Source organism: Triturus cristatus, chromosome 5_1, assembly GCF_964204655.1.
Source record: "Triturus cristatus chromosome 5_1, aTriCri1.1, whole genome shotgun sequence".
NCBI classification, from domain to species: Eukaryota; Metazoa; Chordata; class Amphibia; order Caudata; family Salamandridae; genus Triturus; species Triturus cristatus.
In genome coordinates, this window is record NC_140587.1 from 255,291,321 (window position 1) to 255,314,384 (window position 23,064).

The 23,064-nt window shown below is 45.8% G+C and overlaps 1 long non-coding RNA gene across 1 annotated transcript; it reads right to left on the minus strand.

Moving 5' to 3' along the window:
* Positions 1 to 1,059: 1,059 nt before the first annotated feature.
* LOC146830692 (uncharacterized) lies at positions 1,060 to 4,918 on the minus strand. The gene is made up of 3 exons (XR_014961191.1): positions 4,820 to 4,918; positions 2,396 to 2,521; positions 1,060 to 1,406 (listed from the first exon to the last, which is right to left on the minus strand). It is a non-coding gene; the product is annotated as an uncharacterized LOC146830692 (long non-coding RNA).
* Between the last annotated feature and the right edge of the window lie 18,146 nt (positions 4,919 to 23,064).

Sequence of the window (23,064 nt, forward strand, 5' to 3'; positions counted from 1 at the left end):
CCATCCATTCAACAAACCCTAACCCTCTTCCCCCGGGCTGTGTGACTTATTGTCGAGGTGTAACTAATTTAAATGTACACCAATACTTAATCACACACTTGCTGGGACGGATGTGGTGAAAGCAACACTACTTCAATTTCAAGGCAGAGCGATGATCTTCTTCTGCTTGGCCACCCATGAGTAGGATATTTCAGAGGTTATTTTATTTAACAAAGGAACATATACCTCAGCATGAATTGCCGGCATTGATTGGATTTGTGTGTTGTCATTTCTCATATACAACACTAACTGTTAGGCTGTAGGCCTAGTCAAGTGACTCGACACAACTATAGTTTGTAAGTCTGTCTAGTAGGCTATCCTAACCACCATTCTGTTTTTTTGTCAAATATTTGAGCATATTATTGTTGCTCGGTAAGTTCTGTACTGTACTTCATTCAACTACTCCTCTAACAGTCTCTCAAAGGCGATTGACTGTTTCCTTTTCTTTTTTTGCAAATGCTGCCGCCCTGCCAGTGTCTACTACTACTACTATGCTACCACCACCCCCACCCCAATCATGGCATGTATGAAAAAGGAAACCATCTTCACCATGCAGCCAGTGCTGTGCCACAGTTGGACATAAACATCAAGCACCGGTAAGAGAGAAGTTTGGGGGAGACAGAATTAATAATGGACATGTTGTCAATGATTTCATTGTCACACACCAGTACAAAGAATGCATAGACTAGAGGACAGACTGAAAGTACTAGAAGGACCAGTCAATGAGTGAGGTGTGTCGCATCTATCTGTTTGTGTCTTATACAGTCAGCCAATTATTGAAATCAAACACAGGCTATGGGCGGCCATGCACCAGCAAGGAAACAGTGTGATGTAAAACAGTTACCCCACCTACAAAACATTAACAACATTGCATGTAACATAGAAAAATATATTTAATTTACCCAAACAAAAATAAACTAAACCCACAAAAGCTGACCCACCCCCCTCCCTAACCCCAACCAATGTCCATAGAAGTCCGTAACGCCCAAACAAGTTAAACAAGAATTAAAAAAGGGGCAGAACAGGATGACAGGGACTAAGTGGTGGGGCGGGACTCAAGGAGTACACGCATCTGGCGCATCTCGCCCTCTAAACGGGCGACACGGCGTCTAAGGGTGCGGCTGTTGCAGCCACAGTGGGGAAGGCACCGGAGATGGCACGGTGGCGGCGGACAGCCGCCAGACGGTGGCGCCGTACCGCTGGAGGGCGGTGGCTGGGGCCCGGGCCACTGGAGGAGGCTTCAACAATTGCAGTCTTCTCCTCCTCCTCGGCTAAGACCACCAGCCGCCAGTATTCTCGCTGGATTGCCTCCAGCTTCCGGCGCCGTGCCTTGGCAGCCAACTCCTTCCGATTTTGTTTCGGAGTAGCTGTGTATCAAAAAGAAAAAAACAAGACAATTGTAAAATATACTCTTAGAAAAACAGTAGGACAAGGTAATTATTTATACACATAGTGGCATGGTAGAGTAGCACTATAAAATAAAGCACAGTAGTACATAACATTTTAAATGTCGCCCGTCCTTCTTCCTTCCACCCGTCTTTCACTTTTTAGTTGAACAGTGCACCAGGTGCTATTCTCCATAAAACTTTCAAAACGGAGTTGAAATCAGATAGATGAGGCCATTGGTTACTCAATACTCCCGCTCCTATGCCAATTAAAGGGAATTCTAGTCTTCTAGTTCACTCTTCAAACGTCCCCAACAACTCATACTTACTTACGACATCGGATAGCGGGCGGACAAAGTCCGCCCGCCATCCTCATGCTAAAAAGGGTGGGGGTCCCGTGGGGACAATTAATTAGGATGATGCGCCCGGCACAGTGGCGGGCGCATCCTGTTTTGTTTTACATTCTGGTTGGCTTTGCTGAAAGCAATGCTAAAATGTTGTGCTGCTTTTCCAAGCACAACATGACGGGCCCATCACGGAGCCTGTCACGTTTTGCTTTGAAAGGCGGGGGGGGTACCATAGCATAGGTAGGTACCCTCCATGGGGCCACCCAAGAATACTCTGCAATGTCTGCATGCCTTTCCGTGGCGGAAGGCAATGCCGCCACGCAAAGGCATTCCAAAATGCAGATTATATGGCTGGCGGTGTGTTCAGAGAGACACCACCGGTATATAGAACCCTTTTCCGCCTGGTCGACATGTGGGGGTCTGAATATTTTCTACAGGGATGGCGGGAGGTTTGCCCCTGCGGTGTCGGCAGTGAATTCCAGCCGGCCCGGCGGGGGCAATATGCCCACCATCCTAATGGGGCCCTAAGTCACAACTGTACAGTATACATATACATACAGTACACCCTTGCAGTGAGTGTACTGTCAAGTTCGACAATAGTTAAGGATTATGAGTCTAACTTACCACCGCCTGCCACTGGTGCTGCCACTCCCCCTACCGCTCCATCGTCGGTATCGGCAGCAACTGCCGCATCCTCGCCCTCCGCGTCGCCTTGTTCGCTGGCCCCGGCAAGGGTGGTCGGTAGTGCGCCTAGAAAACATTACACATTTATTAGGCGTCATATACACCTCCAGTTCAATTGGCCGCACACTGCTCGTCACACCAGCAAGTTGCCCCAAGGAACTGTGGTCGATGTAGTGGCGACGGCGAGTACGCCTATGCCACAGTGTGTGTAAAAAAGTATGTGTTGCATTAGCCATCCCTGGACACGTGTTTCGAGGTAGTTGCCTCTCGTCAGCAGGGAGCAGGTAAGTGTAAAGGGGTGCCGCGTGGACTGCCAAAAATTAAAAACAGGTAGAGTACCTCTCATGGCGCGCAGGTGCTGATCCAGGACTCGTCAGCCCGGTGGCTCAAGGGAGCCGTAATATATCAAGTTCAATTGGCCGCACACTGCTCGTCACACCAGCAAGTTGCCCCAAGGAACTGTGGTCGATGTAGTGGCGACGGCGAGTACGCCTATGCCACAGTGTGTGTAAAAAAGTATGTGTTGCATTAGCCATCCCTGGACCCGTGTTTCGAGGTAGTTGCCTCTCGTCAGCAGGGAGCAGGTAAGTGTAAAGGGGTGCTGCGTGGACTGCCAAAAATTAAAAACAGGTAGAGTACCTCTCATGGCGCGCAGGTGCTGATCCAGGACTCGTCAGCCCGGTGGCTCAAGGGAGCCGTAATATATCAAGTTCAATTGGCCGCACACTGCTCGTCACACCAGCAAGTTGACCCAAGGAACTGTGGTCGATGTAGTGGCGACGGCGAGTACGCCTATGCCACAGTGTGTGTAAAAAAGTATGTGTTGCATTAGCCATCCCTGGACACGTGTTTCGAGGTAGTTGCCTCTCATCAGCAGGGAGCAGGTAAGTGTAAAGGGGTGCCGCGTGGACTGCCAAAAATACACCTCCCCCCTATTGATCAGTAGCAAGGTTGAAAAATGAGTTAATACTAACATACATCACTAGTACAAATCAGGTAGTAGTAGAGTAGACACTAATAGTTATATATGATCATTGTAGCCTTTGCTTAATTAGCCCTAGCCATGCTACCATTTTACCTTTGTGTCTTTTATTTTTGCACATGTGACGTTACCTTGCAGCTTCTTAAGACACCATTGAGCCCACATGACCTGCCTCACACTGCTACTGTCTAGTCTACACGCTGCGTACAAGCGGTCAACAAACATTAACAAGCCACTTTTTTAGGAAGTACTGGTGTACTACTGTTACTGTTAGTCCATATTGCTTATCCATAAATGCTACACTTTTTTGGCAAGGCTGAGAAATGCTTGCAAGTTGCAATATACTAACGCACACCATTTCATTTTTCGCATTAGATGCAAGATTCCCTTCTACGAACCAGAGCTTCTGAATGATGCAACAACTACCAGTACTAGGTTCTTCTAAGGTGAGGGGTCCCTTCACTCACATCTTCATTTATAAATTTATATAAACTAAATTCCTAGGGGATGGTGGTGCTGCCTGACTTCCACCACTGTTCAGTTATCATGTATATTTTTTTAATGTTATTGATTTTCCGGTTGGTGCTGCATTTATAAGAAAACAGTGTACAGACCTTCTCAAATTGAAATAAACATTTTGAACTTACATAGACTTGGCGGTATTTGGTGTGGACTAACTTACACGAGTGAGCAAATTAAAGTAAGGGTGTGCATGTGATTTGCTTCCACGACTGAGAGGTTGGGTGTGTTATGTTCTGGGTTGTCTACTTGTTGGGTATCTTGGGGGGAGGGTTCCGAGACCTAATAGTTATGACAAGACAGTATTATAGTCAATCAGTGGAATTGTGGTGGGTGCGGAATTTCTGATTGAGGTGTGCAAGGAAGGTCCAACCCACCATCACCAACATCCTATTTTCTGGTGCAAATGTCTGTGTATGTGCAAGATCCCTACAACAGTAGTATTTCCTATAGGGTATCATATCAAAATAGTTTTAAATCTGGTAGGGCTGTTGTTGCTGTGAATTTTCAAAGCCTCAAGATCAATAAGAGTAAAAGTAGAAGAAGACGACGACCCAACGGATTGGACTCAATGGCTCGAGCTACTGGTGAAGATGAGTTTTATATTACAACCTTTCACAAAGAGTGGCACTGGCCAACTGGGCAAGACTAGCTACTACAGTACAGACAGACTGATAGTATGTAGTAGTAGTAGTACTCAGAGTCATCATAGCGGAGGCGGGGATAAGATTTTTGAAACCGTACAGATCGAAGGATAATTGGTGGTAAAAAAATAGCATTTGGAAACAAACAATAGTTCGGGAAAAACATGGGGCAGTAAAAGTTATGGAATAAGAAATATTATTAAAAACAAGAAGACTTACTGGGGCCAGCAGAGGAGCCCTCAGCGGTGTCCTCCTGGTGGTGTTCTTCTGAGTGTCCTGCCGACTACCCAGTCCCTGTCGGTCTGCCCCTGGGTGCTGATGAACAGGAAAGATATAAGAAAGAGACAAACATTGATGGATGGTGTCAAACAAATACAATATTTTTCAACAACGGTGAAAAAACACTTATGTAAACAACAATTGCAATAACTAAATTGACCGATCTCATCTGGACAACAAGTAATATCTGGGGATTTGCAGTTCGACTACTTAATTTACTATTTATCAACAGTAATCCAGTCTTCCATTCTGATTCCAGAATACTAAGTTACAACTAAGCCTAAGTACAACGTACCACCCAACCTAGCCCACCTATTCCAGGCATGCCAATTGTACAATAAGTATGCATTTCCACTGTATTCCTCAACAATGCATATGGTCAAATCATGGAGGACACATGAACATGACTACATTTTTTGTATACACCAAATTTGGGTTTGATTGATTGATGCTGATCTGCTAGTGCTAAGTAACTGCTAAGCCTACCACCACTCTTTGAACAAACTAGAAAAGGTTCTAATAAAGACTGCCGTACTAGCAGCACGTCACGTAACTGAGTGAGGGGGCATCACGCATACCACTAACAAATTAGAAGCTCATACAAAGTACCTAAACCTAAGTATCAATCCACCCCTATCTATTAGTGACAGGACAAAGTAAGGATTGGACTAGAGTCACTGTAGCATTACGTAACTTAATTTCTCTAAAATAAACTCGTAAAGAATCACGCTAAGCAAGCGCAAACGCAAAGCTGCAAACAAGTAAGATTAGTAGTAGCGCAGAAGAGCACCTGTGTCAAAAAAAATCACAGACTTTTAAACGTAATTACCTGGCATGTAAGCAGCAACATTCTAGCTGGTTGGAAGAAAAAAAAGATATTCGCAATATATAACACAGAACAGAAGAACAGACACAAAGTAGTAATAATTAAATAGGTACTCACCAAGCCCCGGGACCTCCACTCCCAGCAGGTCCAGCAGGTCCTGCTCACGGTCCAAGATGTCGGACCACCGGTGCGTCAGCTGCGCCTGGGTGCGCCGGACACCAGAGAAGCGTGACACTGCCCGGCGCACCTTCCCCCCCCCCCGCTGCCGACGCTCCCGGAGGCCGTGCCCGGACCCAGGCCTGCCACCTGCCGCCAGGGTTGAGGGGAGGTGGCACTGCACAAAGAAAATTAGTGCAGCCAACTCCACCTCCCCAAATAAGGCCCGTGCCTGCACGCCTTGTGGGCGCCGCCTTCCGCAAGGAAGGCAGTCACGGCTCTGGCTGCGCCGGCGAACAGCCCTACCCTTGGACATGGTTCTGGGGACGGGGCGGGAAAGAAAAGGTAAAATAAATAAAGGAGTAAAGGAAATAAATAGCAGGCAATAGAAAGAGAAAAAGTAGCTAAAAAACAAAAAAAAAGTAGACAAAAACAAAAAATATAGAAGCAGGAAAATAGTTAGAGAAATAATAAGTAATAAAGATCCAAAAAAAGTGGCTATAAACAAAGGATTGAAAAGATTTTGGGAGGATTCAAAATAAGGCCCCAGAACCATGCAATAGAGTGAAAAACACTCTATTGCGACCACGTGCGCAAGTTCGCGCGATATGTTCTCCCCGAGCAAGCAAAAAGCAACGCGATCAAGTAAAAGCGGTCGCGAACAGGAAATATCGACTGCGAACGGGCGCGAACATGCATTGCGCGACCCGGAACAGGAAGTGAGCATCGCGAGAGGGCGGGACAAGTGAAAACAAGATGGCCGCACCCGTGAGCAACCGCATGGGTAAGTTGGCGACCCGCGATCATGCAAAAAATATTGCGAACAGGCGGGAAAAAACTTCCACGTCTTCGCGATATTTCCGGCGTGTTTGCCGAGATTTTCAGCATTTTCACGATAATTTGCAAAAGTTAATGTCGCAAATTCCGCCCACCCCTACTATATTCTCTCCCTACATTACACTTGTCACGGTTTACAGGGACTGACCTTTTACTTAGATATTACACTGCATTTAGAACGCAGGTTTTCCTTAGTTCGAAATCTCATACATTATGCATGAGGGTTCTTGGAAGCACAGCAGGACTGACATCTCCCGTATAAAATCTATGTACAAAGTTAATGCCCGACATCATCCTTAGGCTGACAAATTCATACAGCAAGGTAGGACCCCTGGGGAGACCTATGGGTATATATACATCACATTTTGCTAAGATAGTTAGAGGAGATCGAGACTTCCGGGCCGACACACTGAGCAGAGACGCTGAGTTTCTTTGCATGCAGATACTCCAGCTTGCAGTGGTCTGAAAAAAACATCCCTTGCGGTGTATCCAACTCGAGACCAGGACGGGATCCCACAGTCTCACTTAAAGTAATGGGGCTGACTAGATCCTAGAAGAATTCTTGGCTTAAACATCTCCACCCATGCTAGCTACATTTAAGTGCATCTAAATAGGGAGGCATCGTAGGAGTTTGCACCTTTTATTATCATGTGTTTTATATACTTGAATGTATTCATGATTTTAGTAAGATGGTAGAACTATACCATTCTTTTACTTTCATAGTACTGTTAATCATTTATATCTTATACTGTCTAACAGTTGTTGCAGCACATCTATTCTAAACCAGAATAACAACTGTTCAATAAATGATTATTGAAAACGCCCAGCTTGTTTTATCTGGCGTATCTCTCTGAGAGAAACTAAGTAAGCACGAGTGACTGAGCGAAAGGTAGTACATTGTTTCCACAGTCCTGAGGGATCAGAGTTGTCATGTTCTGAGGTTGCCAGAAACTATTCTCTCCTTGGTAAGAGGAGATTATAGAGGCACTGTGAGCTAGCTGATACAGAAAGGCTAACATACCCGATGGGGGTGATCAGAGTTCGTCTGACACCAATCCTACAGTGTATGTTGTCTAAACGTGCAGATCCTGTATATTTCCTATAAGAACTTCACAACACTGTATTCTAGAATGCTAAATGTGAACACTAATAAACATTCTAAAGCAGACAGTTGATGTTCAGGATTAAAAGCTGGTGCCATGGAGTAAACATACCTCTCATCTATTGTGGTATTGTCTTCTCTTCACTTATGTGATGTGGACTGTGCCACATACATTTTCTGAACAAAAATCAAAGCTAGGACTTGCACAGTTGTGGCACCTCAGACTCTCATAGGCCATGTCTACTAAGGGGCCTATTTGTTAACAGCATTTTATAGTGATTTAGTAGTACTAAAATAGTACTATTAAAGTACTACAAAATGCTAGTCACAAACCTATAAGTGTAAATCTCCATCTCTCCTATCTTTTCTATGGGGCAATCTTCACACATGTACGTTTGCTACTTAATAGTGAATGTGGGGCGACCAGGACATGTTTACTCTTAAATGGGAGAGGTTTAGGGAAGAATAAGAGGAATTAAGGGAGGTACATGCACCCCCACACAAAAGAGGAAACCCATTCCTATTCACAAACTTCACTTCTAAAGTTACTACAAGCAAAAAGGGACAGGCGACTGTGGTAAATTACTTGAGCTCAGAGCTGGAGTAATTTCAGCACCATACAAAGCAAACCACTGCTATTGCAACACCCTCCCATAAAATGTAATGGTAGTAGATATTTAAAATAAAGTCCTATTGGAAATAAGTTAAGTTAAATTACATTTGTTAAATAGCAAAAAATATGAATATATTTAAATAAAGAAAAAAAAATGTTATGTCATTTTTTAAATAAAACAATAGAAAATGAAATTGTAAATTAACGTCATTTTTTATTAAAATATAATTGAATTACTTTTAATCAATTATATACATCACTGATAGTATGTAATAATGCATAATAAAAAACATATATTTTTACATTAAGTGGGATTTTTTTTAATTTAAACTTCAGAAAAATATTTTTCTTAACATTCAATTAAATTTATTTATATTTTTTACTATTTAAATAGTTTAATTTCTTTTAGCATTATTTGTTATGGGGTTTTATTTTAAGTCCGTATCTCCATAATTGCCTACGGAAGGTGTTGCAGTATCACTTTTTGGCCATGTTTGATGCTGGACTTACTACTATTTTGTTTTGCCAGTAGAAACTTATACATTTGGCCCCGCCCCTTTTTTCAGCTGCGGAGACGAGCAAGTCTACTCTTTAGAGTAACTTTTTCTGTGTAAGCTAAAAGTAGTAAAGTTACTCCAAAATGTAAAAGTAAATTACGCATTTAACTTACTCGCAATAGTAAGCTAACTTTGTGAATAGCCTCAGCAGTCTTTATTGCTGCCCAGAAAAATCTGAAGAAGCCACTGTCTTCCATTAAGAAAATAACATGGTGTTATTAAGTGTAAAATACCGATACTACAATGGTGGCTTGTGAAAAATCCAGCTGAAGTTTACAGAAAAACAGAAAGAGGCGGTCTTGATGAAAGTAATATAATTGATAGCTGGTTGTATTTTCGCATGAACTGCTTAGATGGTTTTGCATGAGGAGTCATTAGAGGTCCAGCTGCTGCATCAGTGTAATAATGCAACACCCAGAATGCTAAATAGCGATCATCACCTAGAGGCCAGCCAAATGGTAGTCTGCTTTATGAGTGTTGTAATTATTAGTATTAGTGTCATTCAGTATAGTTGCTCACTCGTACGGGACCGCTACTACACTCTTTTTAGCTTCCAGTCCTCTAATCAAGTACTTTTAAAAAAAGGATATCTTGAAGATTTATATATCACACTAAGGGGCCTAGGTCTGTTATTACGGGGTAGATCTACAAGGAAGCGCCGAAGCGCTGCAACGCAAGCAGCTGCGCCAGGCTGCGGCACTTCCGAAGCACAGGAATGCAACATATTTACAATAACATGTCGCATTCCTGTGCTTTCCCCTACGCTGGCGCACAAACTGCAGCCATGCGCTGGCGCAGTCACCCTTGCACCATTGTGCAAGGATGCCTGCGTCATGGGGGAGATTGTTTTTGTGCAGAAAGGGGCACCTTCCTGCACAAAAATAATCACTACAGGCATTTTCCTCTTTCAATGCATGCTGTAGAATGCAGCATGCTTTGAAAGAGGAAAAAACGAGGAGAAATGAAAACATTTCGGCTCGTTACGCCTCACTAAGCCTCCCTTGAGGAGGCATAGCAATGACATGCATTTCCAGATTTATGATTCCTCGGAAATCTGGAAATGTGTCTCACCCCTTCCACGCAAAGTGCTGTGTGTGAAGGGGCCATATTTACAAGGAGAGGAAAAGCCACACAGGGTGACTTTTTCTCTCCTTGTAAATATGGAGAAGTGAAATGCGCCTCCAGTACGTGACAAAAACGTGACGTACTGGTGGCGCAGGGGGCTTGTAAATCTGTCCCCAAAAGTTTAAACCACACAGCTTCCAGAATGAACATAGTCATGTAATGGCTGTACAAATCTGTTGGCTCCAAAATACAAAAAACAAAAAAATCCATGAGAAGGGTCCTTAGTACTGTACATACCGTTTTTGTCTTGTTCCAAATTAATGCCACTTGTACACCTGTTTGCCCTTTCAGGTGAACATAAATTCACTTCCCCAGGCCCCAGCCATTCATATTTGCTAAACAGGTGTGTTTTCTGAGCTCAAGTTACACTATTCATCAAAGTACATTCTGTACAAACAGTCATAAAGGTGACGTCAGAAGTTCACTGAACCCTAGAGTGAAACAATGTGTTTTATGCATACAACATGAGCACCACTTACATTATTCAAGTTCACATTCATTTTTAGATTGAGCCTAGGCAGCTGGCATGCACGTGTCTCAACATGCTGTAATTAGTCTGTGGGCTTTATGCCCACCCAAAGGCCTCTGATTAGCTTGTTCCTTTGTCACTCTTCTTATCCTTGTTTCTTTTTGTTTCTGGCATGCATTTGTCATGCCTCCTTTCATTTTTATCCATCCCTGAGAGCAGCGACCAAGTACAATCTCCTTACACTTGTTATCTTTATTATATATTTGTGGAACTCTTTTTGTGTTTGCTGTCACACTGCAGCGACCACATGATGTTCACTTTTTCTCTGACGATGTAAACATTGTAGTGGCAACATTGTACACTCAATGACACTCTCCGACCTCTGCACAGGTAATTGGGTATATTTTACTGGGGTCACACTTTGGTTTACTGGCATGCACGGTTGTCTGAATATTTGATATCCTCGATTAAATCTCAGCATATCGAATGGTTTGGTAATATGTAATTTACAATTCTTTTCAATTATGTTTTCATTAGTACTCTTACACATTGCAGGAGTGGGGACACGATCCCCGGCATGGACGGTGTTTCTGATTGTGGCATTATCATTTTTTAAAGGAGTCTTATTGTTTCTAACAGTCTCTGTTTTTTCACCGGAGTTTAGTTATACATTGTTCTGCTTTTCACAGAGTGTGGAGCATAAGTACGTTGCTCCTGGTTTCTGTTGAGCCATGAGGCATCGCAGCGCCTACCACTCCCCCTTGTGCCTGCTGCTCCTGTCCCATCTCTCAACCCTCCCAACACATTACTTGCCTAGTGTGAGCCCTTCAAGCTGGATTAGGGAGTGTGCAGCCGCTCACACGCTAAGAATCATAAAACAGACATGTTAGCTCACTTTGGGGCATATCAGCAACAACCGCGATAATTATCGCTCAGCGCTCTTAGCATGAGGATAATTATCACCGGGTAACGTGGATTTTTATCGCAGAGATAGCGTGCTATTAGCAACGCTTATCTCCTCAGTGATAAAAATCCTAGCTAACAGCCTAATGTGATATGGAAACCCAGCGATAATCTCACGTAGTGTGGCGTTAGCTTGCTGATAGGGACTCGCAAATTTAGCCATGATATCCACCTTCCATAGGATATCATGGCTAAGTCAGGCCTGAAGCAGGCATAAGGAAAGTAGTGATAACAGGGGTTATCGCTACTTTTCCTGCCGCTATGCTTCATAGCGTGGGGCTTGATGATAGGAGAAATGTCGCTTAGCGACATTTCTCCTGTCATGTTAGTTCAGGAACGCCCACTTTTTATCATTAGAGATGCAAAGCTGGGAGTTAGGAATCCCCACGCTAAAGCAAGGTTTCACGCGTTAGCGTGGCCTTGCTAATTAGGCGATATAATTATCGCTGCTTTTCGGCCGAAAACGGCCGCAAAAGCGGCGATAATTTTTTATCGCCAGCTTGTAAATATACCCCCTTGATGGGCTCATTTGAGCCCTGAGACACCGAAATTCTGCCCGATAGGATGTGGCCATAAACAACTCCCGCCACATTACTTGTTTCACTGAGCGTTCTTCCCTGGGGCTGTATGCAGAAGCCTGACAGGCACAGCACTGGTTCGGGCTGGGATGGGCACGCGGTTTTTCTACCAGTAGCTTTTTTTGGGCTTCTCACCATGCTTCAAAACTGTTTATTACTTTCAAAATAGCTATATATGTGTTTTGTGACCCGGGTTTTCACTATTCATTACTCTATATTTTATTTTCATCAGTCATCTGTACTGCGATGCACATTAGGATCATCTCATGTTATATTCTTTTGTTAAATTGTAAGCTTTTTTAAAATGCTTATAATAAGTCATGGGAGTGAGCAGCTTGTTGATCTACTTGACCAACAACTCTAATTCAAACTTAAATATACTACCTCACAGGGATTACACTTTTTAGAGAAAGGTGGGCTCAAACTACAGGGCAAATTTTTCAGGAATGTTCAAAGTGAAAGACAAAATGTGTATGGAAATGTATTTCTAGACTTTAAATTACATTGTAATTTTTGTATTCAGTGCAGTTTTCTTCATCCGAGGTACTTAGGCACTGCAGGGCTCCCAACAATCTATCAAGGATGTCATATGGTAGTGTTTGTCTACTGAGCATGCGCAAAAAGAAATGCGTGAGCTGTCTCCCTGGAAATGAACTATGAGATGTTAACCTGTGGGCATGCCCAGTTATTCTCGAGCTGGATCGGGTTCAGATTATTCAGGATAGGCCAGGGTTGGATGCACTTGGTGCATGTTTTAACCTTCTGAGTTCTGTTTATTGCAGCCTTTCGCGCCTCTGTGCGACTTTCCTCCTTGCGCCTAACTTGTTTCTAGGGAACATAATGGGGTGTCTATCTGGGCCTAGGCTTTACCCTTTCGTTAGACCTCCCACAGGAAATGGGCTGGCTGTCTGGTTAGTTTCCCTCGTCTCTGTCCAGATCCTGTTTAAGGCACGAACACTTCCGACAGAAACTACAGTGGAAATTAGAAATGACCCAGCAGTATTCTGATAAGGTAAGTAGTATCACCTCCTCATCTGTCTTCCTAGCCCATTCCTTAACAGTGAGCAGCTTGACTGCTCCTGAGAAACCCTATACCTAGCAGATCTTTAACACTTCCCCCAATATGGCACCCGCTAGTTGGTGTGCATAGAGGGGAAGTGCATCATGAGAACATCCTGTTCGTTTTTTTCCTGACTTTGTCAGTTTCCGTGTGCCTTGCGGAGCGGGTGGTCAGGTAAGTGGTTTTTTTTTCATGTTTCTTTTGTTTTCCTAGCGGCCTGCTCTAGCAGCAGTTTTTCTGCCTTCATTCCCTTTGCACGCTGCTTTGGGTGGGTGGTTGGGGATGTTTTTTCAGTAGTTGTTATTTTTGTGTTTCAGCGGTCTGCTCTAGCATCCACTTTCCTGTCCAGTTTGCATTTGGGACTATGCTTTGTCGGGTCGAGGGTTGGTAACCCACCAATGCTGTCATTCACATGCGGCTTTGGAATGCTTCGCAGTCGCCTGGCTTCAGCAGGTGTGTGCAGTATTACTTACTTTGTTTCGCGGTGGCGGCCTGCTCTAGTGGCTGCTTTTGACTGGTGGTGCCTTCACGCCCTGCTTCAGCAGTTGAGGGCCCTCAGGCTTCCGGGACTGCGGCGTGGAGCGTCCTCTGTTCTGCTTGCCTTCATGCCTCCCCTATGGGTGTTCCCCATCCGGCTGGCTCCTATTTACAACGGTCGGGCACTTCCGGCTTTCGCAAGAGGTCGGGAGCCACGGGACTTTGTTTCCATTTAAGCGGGTCCATTGCTGTTGGTACCCATCCTCTGCATTTGGCTGCCATAGAGCAAGGTGCTTCTTGCTCTTCTGCCCCTACTATGGATGCCCTGCGCCTCCTTGTCAATGAGGCTGTTGCTGCTGCTTTCCAGGCTCAGGAGGCAGATGGCCCTCCTGCTAAAGTGCCTCTCCCTGTTCCCTTGCCTGATGATGTGGGGTCCGAGGAGGAGAATTGTGTGCATGGTCGTTTTGTCCAGGGGCAGATCTCTCTGATTTGTTTGGCCATGTCAGGGGCAATCTGACAAGACCAATTTTTTATGCAGTATCATCAGCCTGATCCTGACTCTTGCCCCTACACGGCGCTGTGCGCAAGGTACGTACCCATGAGTGGCGTGATGTTGACAAATCCGTTTCCCCCTGCTTTTTGAGTAAGTGTTATCCATTGGAGGGATTTTCTGCTGAATTCCCTTAGTCAGTCAACGTTGATAATTTGATGGCTGGCCTTTCCACGAAGGGCTTGGTTCTGTCGGATGAAGCCCTTCCTTCTGACACTTTCGATAAGCGGGTGAAAGGGGCCGTGAAGCGCTCCTATGCTGCTTCCAACTTTGCTGTCTGGGATACAACCTACTCCAACTATATGGTCCAGTCCCTGTTAAAGGATTTCCAGGCCCTGGCTCTTCTGTTGCAGGATGGGGAGGATGCCTCCTCCCTCTTGGCTTTCAAGGAACTGCAGGTGCGCTATCTCTCTGACATTTCCTTTGATAATTTGTGTGCGGCAGTGGCTGCTTCTGGGGCTTCATTGCTGCTTGTCATCATATCTGGATGAGGTCTTGGAAGGCGGAGTCCTCTCAGAAGTCGGTCCTGCTTAAGTTGCAATTTGTAGGTTCCAAGGTGTTTGAGCACCAGCTGGAAGACTTGGTCAAGCAGTCAGCTGAAAATCGTAAGCTTGTGGTTCCTGTTTGCCCTCCTTCTCGGGGCGTGGGTTTGGTTATCGCCATGCTTTTGGCTTTCCTTCCACCAGGGGTGCTCAGCAGCCCTTTCGTGGCAGGGGTCGGGGCAGGGGGGGCCCTGGTGCTGCCAAGTCCTGGGCCCAATCTGGTGGTTCTGCCTCCACTCCTTCTCTAAAGCAATGACTATCTGCCTTTTCCAGTTGGAGGCCGCCTTCGCTTCTTTTGTCATCGCTGGCTGAGTCTTCCAGATGCATGGGCGGTCCAGACATTTTCCTCAGGTTACCGGATCAAGTTTTCTTCTCCTCCCCCTCTGGTCTCCTGGGAGACTCCTCTACCGCGTCATCCTCTGAGGTGGGTGGCCTTGCTGGAGGGCGTTCAGCTTCTCTTGGAGAAGGCTGCTATTGTGGAGGTTCCTCCTCTGGAGCTGGGGCAGGGTTGTAATTCCATCCTCTCTCCAAAAAGGGTACAATGGACTTGCGCCATTTGTTGGATCTGAAGAGGGTCAATCTCTACATTCGTCGTTGTCATTTCAAAATGGTGACTTTGCTGTCTATCCTGCAACTGATGCTGCTGGGGTGCTTCCTGGCCTCCCTGGCCCTGATGGACGCCTATCTGCATGTGCCCATCCATCCAGCGGATCAGCGGTTTCTTCACTTTGCTGTCAACTCCCCGCACTTTCAGTTCCTGGTTCTTCTTTGGGAAACTGCGTTTACATTGCTGTCTCCACAATGCGGTACCTTTACAATGCAGTCGTTACAATGACCGTGTTGTTACCACGTCTACCATTACATCGCAAGTCGTTTCAGCGACTTGCTGTAGGAGGGGCCCTGGTGTTGAATATACAATCCAACACCTTCCGTGCTTTGCACAAACTGGAGAAGGAATAGTAAATAATACTATTCCTAAGTTCAGCGCACCCCCTACAGCAAGTCGTTGTAACGACTTGCGATGTAATGGTACGCGTGGTAACCACGTGGTCGTTGTAACGACAGCATTGTAAAGGCATGCGATGTTTTCGCATGCATTGTAAACAGCTATATTCGCTTACTTTTGGCCTTTCATCGGTGCCAAGGGTTTTTACGAAACTCTTGGCCCCTCTGGTGGGAATTTTCCATTCTGAGGGACTTCAAGTTTTTCCCTACCTTGATGATTGGTTGATTATTTCTCTTTCTTTCTCTCAGGCACATAAGGATGTGGACAAGGTCTGTCGTCTTCTGGAGTACTATGGGTTCCTCATCAATCACAGGAAGTCCTTCCTGAAGCCCTCCCAGACTCTGAAGTTTCTAGGTGCTCTCTTCCAGATGGATCTGGGGATGGTGTTCCTCTCCCGGGAGACACTATTGACTTTGTTCAGGCATCTTTCGTGGGTTCTGTCTCAGTCCCAGGTGTCTGCCCGGCTTTGGTCGTGGAGTCAAGGGGAGATGGCTTCCACTCTGCATCTCCTTCCATGGGCCCGTCTCCATTTGTATACCCTCCTGCATCCCATTCTGGGCTACTCGGATCTAGCCTCTCAGGACTACAACGCCCTTTTTCCTGTTTCTCCGGGGATTCGGGCTGCTCTTCAATGGTGGTTGTCCCCTCGGTCTCTCTCCAGGGGTTTTGACCTTTTTCCTCCTCCAGCTGTGGTGGTGTTCTCGACTGATGCCAGTGCAGTGGGTTGGGGTGTGGTTCTGGGGGTTTCCAAGGTTCAGGGTCGGTGGTCCCGGTTCAAGGCTCTTCAGTCGCCGAACTTGAAGGAGTTGAGGGTGGTTTGGTTGGCAATTCTGTGGTTTGCTCTGCTCCTTCTGTCTCTGTTCAGACCGACAACCAGGTTGTTTGCGCTTATGTGAATCGGCATGGGGGTATGTGCCGGTTTCTGTTTCTCCTTTCCGGGAGGTTCAGTCTGTGAGCCAAGCGGAATCTCCTTTCTCTGACGGCTCTCTATCTTCCGGGGAGGGAGAATGGGCCTGCGGTGTCCTTCCTCGGTGGCCATGTGTCTGTCCCCTCTTCTGTTCGATCAGATTCTTTCCCGGATTGGCCTTCCTTGGCTGGATCTCTTTGCCTCGGTAGACTCTGCCCTTCTTCCTCATTTTAGCAGCCTTGTTCCTTCTCGGCTGGCCTGGGGGATCGATGCTTTCTCCGTTCTGTGGTCCCTGGGGCTCCTGTTTGCCTTCCCTCCCTCCATTTGCCTTGATCCCTAGAGTCCTCCGGAAGATTCGGGTGGATCGGGCGAAGGTTCTTCTGGTTGTACCGGAATGGTCCCGTCGGCCGTGGTTTTCCCTTCTTCTGGCCTTGTCAGTGTGCCCCCATTGGCATTTTCCCCTGTGTCCCTCTCCACTGTGTGCTCCTCTTCTCAGCATGACCTCTCTGCGTCGCCTCCAGCTGGGGGCTTGGCACTTGAGAGGCTAGGTTTGTTGGACCAGGGTTTTTCGCTCAAGGTAGCCCGGAGCATCCAATTATCTCGTAGGCCTTCCACCCTGAAGTCTTATTGCCGTCATTAGAAACACTTTTCCTCCTGGTGCCTGGGGAAGGGTCTCCTCCTCCTCCTCCTCCTGTACTGCTGTGCGGACGCTGGACATTTTGCGTGATGAGTTTGTCATGGGTCTGGCTGTATCCACTCTCCATGCTAAGTGGGCGGCCATTCTTGCCTTTTGGGTTTCCTCTGTGATTTCTGTCTCCCCATTGGTGGCTCGTCTTTTGCAGAGCTTTTTGATGCAGCGTCCTGTTTCATGCTCTCCTCTCCCCTTTTGAGCCTTTGCTCTCAGTTGACCTTAATTTCCCTTCGGCTAAATTTCTTTTTTTGGTGGCCGTTTCTTCTGGGGGACAGGTTGGTGAGCTTGGTACTTTGATGGCTTCCCCCCTTTTTTGTCCTTTTGCTCTGACAAGGTGATTCTGCGTCCTAGTCAGTTTTTTCTGCCCAAGATTTTGTCTTCTTTCCACTGTTAGGAGGTTTTGCATTCCTTCGATGTGTTGAGGGCCTTCCACATCGATCTGGATTGGACCAGTGATTTTCAGAAGGTTGATTCCTTGTTTGTTGCGTACGGACTCTTTGGGAAGGGCCTTCGTCCTTCCTTGTCCACTTTGACTCGTTGGGTGAAGTGTGCTGTTATTTTGGCTTATGAGTCCTCTCACTGTCCTCTCCCTTCTTCTGTCCAGGGTAGCTCCACCTGGGGTGTCTCTTCCTCCTGGGCCATGTTTAAAGGTGCCTCCTTGTGTGACATTTGTAATGCTGCCACGTGTGCCTATCCCCATACCTTTGTTTCCCTTTACCGTCTTCAGTTGGGGGTGGAGGCCTCGGTTGCCTTTGGCGCTCATGTTTTGTCTGCTGCGCATGGTTTGTGATTTGTACTGCTTTCCTTGTTATTAAATGGACCTGTCCTAATGCCTTTCTTGGTCTTTTTTCTTGCAATCACCGTGCGCTTGGGTATGGGCTCACTGTTAAGGAATGGGACGGGAAGACGGACAAGGATGTAAAGCACGATTACACACCGGTAATCTTCATTACTCTGAGTCCTGGTCTTCCTGTTCCATTCCTGAGCCCTTCCCTTTCTTCCTGTTTTTGTTTTCAGGTGATTGTTTTGTGTTTGGTTTCTTCTCTGGGTTTCTTTGGTATTCTCAGGATGTTCTCATGATGCACTTCCTCTTTATGCACACCAACAAGATGGCGCCATATTGGGGGAGGTGTGAAAGATCTGCTAGGTATAGGTTTTCTGTGGAGCAGACTAGCTGCTCACTGTTAAGGAATGGAACGGGAAGACCAGGACTCGGAGTAATGAAGATTACCGGTGAGTAACCGGGCATTAATAATCACTGTTTTCTCAATGCAAATGGTCACTGTGCACATAAAGGATCATTTTGAGTAGTAATGTTTAAAACAGAAGCTGCTATCAGATTTATACATAGTAAATGCCTTGTCTAGCACGGTTTTGCGGAAGAGGCAGCTTTATCTTTGGCATTCAGTACCTGGGTGTGATAAAGACTGCATGGTCTCTATAGCTTTTCGCTGTTTACTTGCTACTAGTCTGGCTTTGGCCTTGGTAAACGCTCTGTCTGTCCTGTTTTATATCCCCCACTAGTGTCAGAAGGTTGATTCATGCTTTAATAAATGCCTGATTTTTGTGAAAACCATTTTTTTAAGGTTGCTACTTAAACTTAAACTGTAACTTCAAATAGTATCAAAAGTTTTTCGGTATAGAAAAAAATGCAGCTCCTTTCTCTGTATTTTCACATTAAGGGGCTTATTTACAAGCCCTTTGCTCCACTGGTGCGTCACTTTTAATTTGGGAAAAAATGATGCACGGGTGGCGCAAGGGGCTTGTAAATACGACCCTAAATGTCTAAAGCAAACCAATTGTTCCCTCTTTCTGTTCTCATAATTTCATAATATGTACCTTGAAAATTTTAAATCTCATACGGCAATTGGAGTTTGGGCTAAACACATAGGCAAAATACATTGCCATTTACAATGCCAATGGCTCAAGCTCTCACGATTATCTATTCACCATACCTAGGGCCACTGGAATTGTGCTGTGGCAATTTTCACATGATTGTAGTGTACAGCATTTGCTACATAATCCATCATCTGCCACATAATCTTCAGATTTTAACAAAAAATAAATTTGTTTCTATCTCAAAAGCTTCAAAAGTTAATAAAAATGTAGCAACATGTGTTGCCGCAAAGTGAAAGGCCCTTTTCATAGTCGACTAGTCACTATTCTGTAACTTATTGCTATATTTGTGTGTTACACTGGTAATAATGAGGTAAAACGAATGCCCAGGCAGTGTTAACAAGCTTAAAAAGATCAAAATAATAAAGTAATACTATCACAAAATGTGTCGCATAATTTGGTTTTTCTTGCCGCTTCTATTACTCAACCTGGTCACATAATTTGAACCTCCCTGGCGGCAAAATTCCAGTGGTTCTGACCATTCAACATAATTCTACTGCACAAATACTCTCCACACCACACAGTTCTAGCCCACACAATTCCACAACTAACAATTCCAATACAACCCACATAATTCCACTTCACAACACATACATCCACTACACTCAAACCAAAGCACATAGGTAAACAACATTGCGATTTACAGCGCAAATAGCTCTAACTCTCGCAAATGCAAGACCTATTGCATTGCAAATGCTTGTATGTTTAGGCACGCCAGGTCAATTAACAGACATTGTATTTTGAGTCTAATACCTTCAGAGCACCACTGGCATTGTGGAAGCTGCCCACCTTCGTGGGCTGTACCCTTTTATGAGAATAGAGGCAAAAAATGTTTTATGTTAACCTGGAAATCTGCCCAAGCTTGGCCTTTTGCTCTAAGTAAACATCCCTTGTTCTCTCTTTGCCATGCTTTTGCTGGCTCAGTGTTTGCCTGCGCCTTCTCTGTAGGCAGTTGCCATAAAGTGCTCATATATATCACATTTCCATAATGTTTCACTAAACTTCTGGAAGTTGAGTGCTCAGAGCTCATGTCGCTGCATTTCCAGTGAGAACAGCTCACTTCATCATCTCCCATTGCTTACCATCCCTCTCTGTTGCTGGTAGTTGAACAAGTTATGAAATCTGGACTATAAGTAGGACGGTAGCTTGAAATATAGTCTTGTTGTTTTTCTTACCTTACCCAGAACACATCGTAGATGGTATTTCTTCCATCTACTATCAAAACACATGGGCAGACAACTTTTCATACCCAGACATTGTTTCTGCTCTCCCTGCAAGATGTACAATTGTCAGGCTAGACAGATTAGGAAAACAGGGACGGGGGGAAAAGGGGGAGCTGGCTCTAATTTATAAGGATGAGATTGATATTTAGGGCCTGATTACGAGTTTGGCAGTGTAGCGCCGGGTCCACCCTCGAATGCACCGCCAAACCCGTGGTTGGGCCGCCCTCCAGATTACGAGTATTTCTCTTGTCTGGCGTGCTTTGTTTTTGCGTTCCCATGGCAGTGCCCTCAAAATGGACACCACAATGGGAATGCCAAAAACAGTTCTTGCACGACATGACTTGTAAAGTCCATGCCGTGCAGGAACTGAGGTGCATGCACTCAGGTGGGCACATGTTGTGCCCCTGTTCATGCACCCCAGGCGCAGAAGCACCTTTGTTTCCTCTCCACCACAGATTTCATGGAGAAGGAACTGCCATGAAGACTGTGTCAGAGAGGAAACTCGTAATATGCTTGTCGAGACCATACCGGTCTCACCCAGCATATTGTGGCCTCCTGACTACCGTAACACCACCTGGAAAAGGTGGTTCCCTGGCAGCTGCAGCGGGGCAATGGCGAACCAACCACCCTAATTGTGATAGGGCGGTCGGAAGACCATCACCTCTGGGCCTCCACGAGTCTGGCGTTCTTTGGACCGCCAGACTCATAATTAGGCCCTAAGTGTGAACCTTTAGTCATCTAGATTTTATGGATTACTGATATATCTGCCGCCTGGCCCCAGAATAAACTTTTTGGAAGTCAGCAGTGGGGCCCGGTGCTACGAAGTGGAAACAATCCCTGAGTGTTGTTGCTCTTACCTGCTGTGCATCCTGATCCTTGGGGCAGCCTTCCCTGTTGACGCCTGAATCTCCCTCCCGCCGTCGCCGGATGAACGCGACCGCTGTGTGGGGGGAGACGCTTGGGAAACTACATCTCCCATGATCCTTGGCACCCCGGAAGTGCCGCATTTTCGCGCCCGAAGGCGCTACAAAACTGACGCCGCCCTTGGCAGAGCGGGGCCCGGTGCTACGAAGTGGAAACAATCCCTGAGTGTTGTTGCTCTTACCTGCTGTGCATCCTGATCCTTGGGGCAGCCTTCCCTGTTGACGCCTGAATCTCCCTCCCGCCGTCGCCGGACGAACGCGACCGCTGTGTGGGGGGAGACGCTTGGGAAACTACATCTCCCATGATCCTTGGCACCCCGGAAGTGCCGCATTTTCGCGCCCGAAGGCGCTACAAAACTGACGCCGCCCTTCGCCTCGCGGGACGCGCGCGGGCGGCGCCGGGCTAAGCCCGGGCAAAGGGCGGGCCCTCTGTGGCCCTCAGTGGACGGAAGAGGCCGGGCTGGGCCATCCCCCTTGAGTCTACATACGAAACAGGTAACTACTTCAAGCATGGGTAAACGTACTACGAAAACTACCTGCTCTGTTACTACCGCCCCTGTTGATTCGCCCACATCAATAGATGCATTGTTGGCCAATGCTCTCACTATGGTTACAAATGAGATCGCTGACACTGAACGTAGAATGTCTTTTGGATTCCCCACCACTACTACTACTGTGCCATGTTCACAATCATCTAAGGCTTTATCTAATCCGGACCTCCCCCTCTCCCCCATAGTAACAGTCGTTAAAACAAATAGCAACGTGGACACTCTAAGTATGACCACTGGAAAATCTAGTTTGCGGACTATTGTTGTAACAGACTGTCAAGCGGAGCCAGCACCAGACAAAATGCCACGCTCCAACAAACCTGTAAGAGAGAAACGTAAGAGAGGCCCAGAGAAAAGTATAGTAAATAAAAGGAAACAATTAGGTCGATGCAGAAATCAACCAACGCCACAGAGTTTGTGGAATAAAGATAAAGCCAAAGACTGTGAAATAGTAACATCAAGTGCCAATGAGGACTCACTACTCTCGTCATTTCCATTGGATGAAGGACCCGAGAGACCTACTACTCTCACACAAAGATTAGAGTCACCAACCGCGGACAAAAGTATTTGTAGAGTCTCTATGTCATCCAAGGAGAGTAGCGTCAATACAGTCAGTACCCAGACTGAGGTCACCGATCAAAACTTTTTACTCAAATCCAATGGCAACTTGATAGAAACGATTGTTGATACTATTTTTAAACAAGTTGAAATTCAAATAGTCAAACAATTTAATACTGTTTTTAAGAGACTGGACAAAATCGAAAACCTTGTTAAAAAAGAGGAAATAAAAAGGAAAGGATCTATTAACTTAGACGTTGTTAGAGGTGATAAAATTATGAGTAAATTAGAAACCTTATGCAAGGATCTGAGGGAGGGGTATCAGAATGTCGCCACTGATTTCAGCCGTGTAAATATGCAGGGTCTTACTGTTGATAAAATTGTGCCATCTAACAGTACCTCTGCTAACATTTTACCTACATTGTTCACGGGTTCTGATCATGACCCCCCTGGTCTAGAAGGAACAATAACTGGTACCTCTATCCCGGATGCCAAGACCCCGCTAGTCCCCCGAACAGATAGGATAGGTATTACTCCGGAGGATACAAGGGCTGGCGGAGGCCCATTAGTAAGAAACA